Source organism: Gossypium hirsutum, chromosome A05 (assembly GCF_007990345.1).
Source record: "Gossypium hirsutum isolate 1008001.06 chromosome A05, Gossypium_hirsutum_v2.1, whole genome shotgun sequence".
In the NCBI taxonomy this organism is placed as follows: domain Eukaryota; kingdom Viridiplantae; phylum Streptophyta; class Magnoliopsida; order Malvales; family Malvaceae; genus Gossypium; species Gossypium hirsutum.
The window spans coordinates 38,707,518-38,714,674 of NC_053428.1; the positions used below are offsets into that span (position 1 = coordinate 38,707,518).

General features: G+C 35.7%; 1 pseudogene; it reads right to left on the bottom strand.

Annotated features, from left to right (window-relative positions):
• Positions 1-1,320: 1,320 nt before the first annotated feature.
• LOC107957369 (putative disease resistance RPP13-like protein 1) lies at positions 1,321-6,729 on the bottom strand (annotated as a pseudogene).
• Between the last annotated feature and the right edge of the window lie 428 nt (positions 6,730-7,157).

Sequence of the window (7,157 nt, forward strand, 5' to 3'; positions counted from 1 at the left end):
TATGCCCGAGTATATCGTATTCTTTCTAATTCAGTCGAATCATTCCCCGACTCCAGAAATATGTCTCGTAACCAATCTATCTCGGTCCGACCTCTGAAAATATTATCCGAAATCGCACCCAAAAGATCGTAGCATATGGCTCCCCAATCAGTAGATTGAGTAGACCCGATGAGTGCGGCCCCATCCACCGGCAATCCTAATTGTAACTGGATGTCCTCCAAAGTGATAGTACACTCTCCGCATGGAAGATGAAATGTGTGCGTCTCCAGTCTCCACCTCTCTATTAACGCGTTGATGATTTTGTGTCCAACTTTCACCTCCGACCTATAGTGGCTGCTTGCCAAAAACCCGCTTCCCTCAAGTAATTTTCTATCAACGGTGATGGCGGACCAGACATGTTACGAATATAACATTGTAACACCAGATCTACAGACTGTTATAAAAAATTATAAAATAAAAATTAATTAAAATAACATAAATGAAAAAAATTAAATAATATTCAAAATTTAAAATAAATCGTTACCATTTTCATTTGTTCAACGGAGATATGTTTATGAGCGAGATGAATTAATTCCCTGGCCATTGCTATCACGATCAAATATTTTTGAAATTATAAAAAAATAATATTAATTTTAAAAAATAAAGTAAATAACTAATTATAAAGAACTTTGAGAAATTTAATGAGAAATTTGAGAGCTTTGGCTAAATTTTGAAGAAATTAAGTGTGAAATACAAGAAGGGGGTATTTATACTTTTTTTTTTTACTGTTGGACCCCCAAACGGTAAAAAAACGTTAAAAAAATAGCCGTTGGTGCCAGCAAAGCGTGCCCCTGGGGGAGTGCTTTGTGCCATGTCAGTAAAACGCATCCAGCATCCACGTAGGCGCGATTTGCTGACGTGGCATAAAGCGCTCCTTAGGGGCACGCTTTGCTAGAAATTTTCTCCTTAAACGTGGCCACGTAGGCGCGTTTTAACAAAACTGGCCTTTTTTTGTAAATAATGTTTTAATTGGCCCATTTCGATAATTTTGTTTGGAAATGGGCCTTTTTAGGTAAATGGGTCAGAATAACTTGTGCATCGTGCAAAAAAAGAAAATTAGTGCATATATATATAATATAACAATGTACTTGACGCTCTCTCAATTTTCTTTCATTTCATTTTTATATTTATTTAATATTTTTTAGAGTTATCAAATAGACGATTGTGTTTTTTTAAGAAAATGATAGAATATATATATTTAAGTCTTTTTAACTTGTAATTAATTTAGTTGAAAAATTAAAATAAAATTAAATAACTCATTATAAAAGTCTTTATATCTAATGACCCTCCAAAATGCTTCAAATAAATGAAAGAAAAAAACTTGAAAATATTCATATACATACAAATCCACCTTCGAAACTCACATTTCACTATGTTGTAATTTCATATGTTATTAAAAGCTCCAACCAAGTACAGTAATTTATGGTAAACTTTTGTATGCAACAATAACCCACATTTGTATTCAATCACATCAGCATTTCAGTTTCAATTTCTGCATGGCCTTACATGGCGGTTGTTATTGACCTCTGATTGTTCCAACGAAAACGAAATTGATGTTCAAATGTATGAAGAATGTAGGATCATCTCCATCTTGCTTTCACAATCCAAAATTTCGACCAACTTGTTATAGACACATTCAACCTCTTGCTGATGCCAGTGGAATACCGGTTGAAATTTTCATGGTGGATAATCTTTAAAAAACCAACCTTCTACGTTAGTTTCAATAATGCACTCAAATCTGCAATCAAGTCTTGCAAGTAACAGCAAGCATGGCATACCTCAAATCTACATTACTTCAATTCATCATTTTCCTTTAAAGTATCTGTGTCCAACATCTGATGTATATCCAAATAAGTGTATGAGAATATGATCCTCCTAGGATTCTCGCAATACATGAAAATCTAAGAGAAAATTTTAGCATACCTGTGTCAGAAGCATTCCTGTATTCACACCAATATAGGTATTACGGTCATGTAAGCATTTAAAAGAGAAATTACCTATGTGATAAAGTTATTCATTCTCTTCCAACCTAAAAAGGAAAATTGCAGAAGTCAACCTTTCTATTATCCTTTAAATTCACAAGAAAAACATACTAAATATCAAAATTCACATGAAGTAGAGGATAATGTGAAGAGTTGATTACCTTAAGATCATCCTTCAAAATTGTTCAGCATATGATTCAGGGTTGAACCATGAGGTTCTGCATGAACTAAATCTGCCATTGATATTCAAAAAAATCAACCAAGTCCCACGTTTTATTGATGGCAACAGCTCACATCCTTAATTTCCATGTTGCCTTCTCAATCCAAAGTTTCGACCAACATAAATAACCAGCAATAATGTAAGATGATCGAATTGAAGTCCAAAGAAAAAACCTTCATTTGGATGACAATCATGCATCAACTACAACTTGTAACCAGATAGAAGCAGGATGATAAGTTTCCATAAGTTAAACATATTTTGCAGATCTAATTCTATTTAAAAAAAAAAGAAGAAGCAAAAATACATTTGCCATGAAAGTAAAAAATGAATGGGAATACCTACGTCAGAACGTTTGTTTTCTCAGTCACTGCCCCTCCTATATGATGACTTGTTCATCAAGTTGAATGACAGGGATGTGGGAAATGTTGGGCCAATATTTACCTTTATCCTTTTCAAAATGTTCCTTCAGCAAAGGACATTCTCGAATGAACAAACGAGAAAGAGAGGGAGGGAGCATGTTTGGCGGCATGGATTGGAGCTTGGGACAATTGAAGATAAACAAACAAGAAAGAGAGGAAGGGAACATGTTTGGCGGCATGGTTTGGAGGTTGGGACAGCTGAAGATAGACAATTTGCAAAGAGAGGTGAGGTGTTGAAACCCCTTATACTCCAAACTCTTTAGATTTCGAAGATCGGAGATCTCGATAGATGTAAGAGAAGAGGGAAGCAGATGCTCATCTGGAAAACACTCCATCTCTGCTTCCGAATATGAGATATAGAAAGATGTAAGAGAAGGGAGTTTATGCAAACTCCATTCCTTTTTCCTAATCAAGCTCTCAATTAATTTATCACTCCTTGATATTGTAAATTTTTTTAATTTGGAGGGCAAACCCTCGTTTGAAACCCTCCCTATTTCTGGACAATCAGTTATTGCTAAATCCTCAAGGGATGGAAAAACGGAGTGCATTTGCTCTGGCAATGATTTTAAACTTCTGCAACTGAAAAGCACAAGTTGGGTCAAATTGGTGACAGCTAATCCATCTTCAATTTGAAAAGATATCAAATTCTGGCAAAACCGTATATCCAAATAATTGAGATGCTGGTGGTGAGAGCCCTCTGAAGTAGCACTAATAAACTTCAAGTCTTCACGTCCCTCAATATTAACATGCTTTACCATAGGAAGCGATCCTAATGGGAAAGATTCCAGTCCATGACATTTATGACTCTCTATGAGCAAGGATTCAATGGATGTATACAAGAAGATATTGGAATAATCCAAGTTTTCACATGAATCGATTCTAAATCGCTTCAGCGTGATGGGCACCTTAACTTTAGGAAGGGATCTAATTTCTGAACAACGCCACAAACTTAAGTTTTCAATAAGCGTGCATCATTGCAACATTTGTTCCAATACGGAATCATCCATATTCGAATCTCGAATGTCTAACTCCCGAAGCCCACAAGCCAATGGCTCTAACTGCAATGCTTTGCATTTCAGTAACACAAGTTCGAAAATGCTTGGTGCCGTTGGAAGCAAGCCTCCCAGCTTCTCACAATCTACAATCTTCAGTTTCTTTAAACAAGTGAGGCGTTTGGGAAGAGACTTAGTTAGTTTTGGACAATCTCTAATGCACAGCACTTGTAGAAGAGGGAAAGCTTCATCACTCCAACAACACCATTCCTCCCACTCTTTCATATTCTCAAAGCGTAGCATTTCAAGGGATACAAATGATTTAGTCGAAGCTTGCCCATACCCGTAGAACTCATCACCAACTATGATCACTCCACTCAACCCGGAAATGGAAAGAGATTTCAAAGATGATAATTGGCCAAACGGCGGTAAGGATATGCAAAATTTACAATCATGTAACCCCAAAGATACTATATTTAGAAGGAAGAATGCCCCACCCATTCCGAAAATATTATGTCTTTATAACTCCTAATAACAAGATGCTCCAATTTTGTATGAGGCTTTAATTGTTCAAGTACTTCTCTATCATGCCTTGAATCACCATCAATATCATTATCTTTACCCAATATCAACTCCAACTCTTTAAGATTCACCTTATCCTTCAAATTGGCATCTTTGGCATTTATGGCACTTGCAACATTTTTTAGTCCTGAAATGGAAAGTCTTCCATGTAAATGCTTGAGCTTTCCCAACTCATTAATTCTTGATCCAGTTTGACAGCCTAAAACAAAATCTGTTACTATTTGAAGATCTTTCAACCTACCCATTCCTTCTGGCATCCTTGTTAACTTTGTTCCCTTGATATCAAGATATAGCATGTTGATCAATCTCTCAATGTCTCTCGGCAACTCATAAAGGTAATAACATCCACGTAATTTTAATGCTTGCAAATTAGACAATGTACACAAAGAGTTTGGCAACCTTTTTATTGAAGTTCTTGAGAGATTCAAATTTCGTAGATGCTTCAAATTACCAATATCTTCGGGCAATTTGTTGATATTTCTATACCCAGCCAATGAAAGCACTCGTAAGCTTGATTTCACCATCAAATCATGCATTAGCACATCGCTGACATATAATGGCCACCAGCATGACTTTGTATTTAAGAAAGTACGCAAACCCTTTGCTTTCGCTAAACTCTGATATTTTTGCCGCACATCATATAGTTCTTGGACATTGGACATATGACGAGTCTTTTCAGTTATTACACAAGAACCACCACTCCCTTCCAATCTGCAGAAGGATTCTCCGGTGACAAATTTAGCCAAGTCACTAATTAGATCATGCATGACAAAACAAGATTTCTTTCCTTTGGATTGTTGAAAAAATGACCTCAATCTCAAATCTTTGAAGTACTCGTTACCCCGTTCTTCCAGATCTCCATTGTCTTTGGAATGCTCTAAAAGACCTTCAGCCATCCATAATTGAATAGGTTCTTCCTTTTCAAATTCGTAATCTTTAGGGAAAATTGAACAATAAGCAAAACATCGCTTTAAATGGGAAGGAAGATAATGGTAACTCAATGTTAATGCTGGAAGAATATTAGTTGCATCATTTGGAATGTCCCAAAAATTGCTATGTAAAATTTTGTTCCACTCATCAGCATCTGGTTTGCAACGCAGAAGACCTCCAAGAGCTTTTGCAGCCAAAGGGAGACTGCCACATCTTTTAACAATTGCTTCCCCGATTGCCATCAGATCTGGATGCTTGGCGGGGCTTGAACCATCAAATGCATGCTTTGCAAATAACTTCCAACAATCATCATCTGATAACACATCTAAATGATAAGTTGGAACGTTCCTCATGATTGCTGCAACATTTTCATCACGTGTTGTTACAATAATCTTGCTATTCTTGGCCCCAGAAGTGCAGGGACTTGCAAGCTCTTTCCAATGAAAATAATTCTTGTTCCAAACATCATCCAAAATGATTAGATATTTCTTTCCCGACAACTGCTTTTTGAGTTTACGTTGAAGCTGATTTAAGTTCTCACTTCCATCACTGCTACATTTGATCTCTTCAAGAATGGTTTTGGTTACTTTGAAAGCATCAAATTCCTCTGAAACACACACCCATGCTTTGCGGTCAAACCATTTATCTACTCTGGGGTCGTTGTAGATCAATTGGGCAAAGGTGGTTTTGCCAAGCCCGCCCATACCCATAATGGGAATCACATCTATCTGATTTTCAGACAGATTTTGAGGATCCAACAACTTCATTATTTCTTCTTTTTCATCATCTCTGCCACAAACATCAGACTCGTCCACCAAAGAAGTTGCAGGCGTTCTTTGAAATGCCTTTTCTCCTTTATAGTTTTCTTTCAGACCCAGAATCTGTTTTTGGTTGAGTAGGTAGTCTAGTCTCCCAAGGATCTCCTCCAGCTTGGACTGCATCCCATCTTTGAAAGGATTGAAAGAAGAGAAAAAGCTACTAACCTGCTTCATAGCAGTGGTTTGATATTCGGATTCGATCTTGTTCCGAAGAGCTTCAGTAGAGATCTCGTCCAGGAGGTCCTCGGCATCATAAACAGCATCTTTGAGCTCATCAGTCCAACTTTTGACACTTGGGTTGGTAATCTGCTTATTTTCAGCATCATCCAACACTGCTTTCACCGACATCAAGGTTGGCTTCAGTTTCTTCAGCAGCACAGGTTCAAGTTTCTTTCCTTTGATAAGCCTCAGAACATCTCCAGAAACAATCCTATCAAGCAGCACCTCGATGGAAGCAGAGAGAAAAGCTTCACCCACCAAAGCCATTTTTTTTTCTAGTAAAGAAAAGGTTTGAAAAAGGAAGTGAGATGCAGACCAAGGAAGAGAATAGCGCAAAGTGAAATGAAAGAGTTGAGGAGTTGCTTTAGAGAAAAGAAGAAGAAGAAGAATAGATAGAATAAGTTTAGAAATTGATTTAAATGAGCAACCATTAAAGTTGACCTGAATATTATTAAAATATCCATTAAAATGTATGCAGCATGTTCATCGGCCAACTTCATAAAAAATTGATTAATGCATTTTACAGCAATTGTTTTTGAGAATCGAGATGGTGCTTCACGTGCTTCACAAATTCTCGAGATGATGGGAAGCGACTTGCATCAATTAAATTTTTATTTACTTCGATATTTTTTCAATAAGAAAATTTATTCATATATATATATATGTAACATTACAATTTAACCACAAAATTATTTTATGTTATTAAATATGGTTAATATTAATTATATTAAAAATTTTAATACTTATCACATTGATTATTTAAAATATACATTATTATTTATATAAAAGTATCAATTCTAAAATTGCAATATATTTTTTACAATTAAGTATTCAAACATATTGGTAATTTTTAAATATTCAAACTTTAATTAATCTATTGAATTAAAATAGAAAATGGATTTTTCAATAGGAATTTTTACAAAATTTTTGATTAGAAAATTGAGGTTATCAATAGA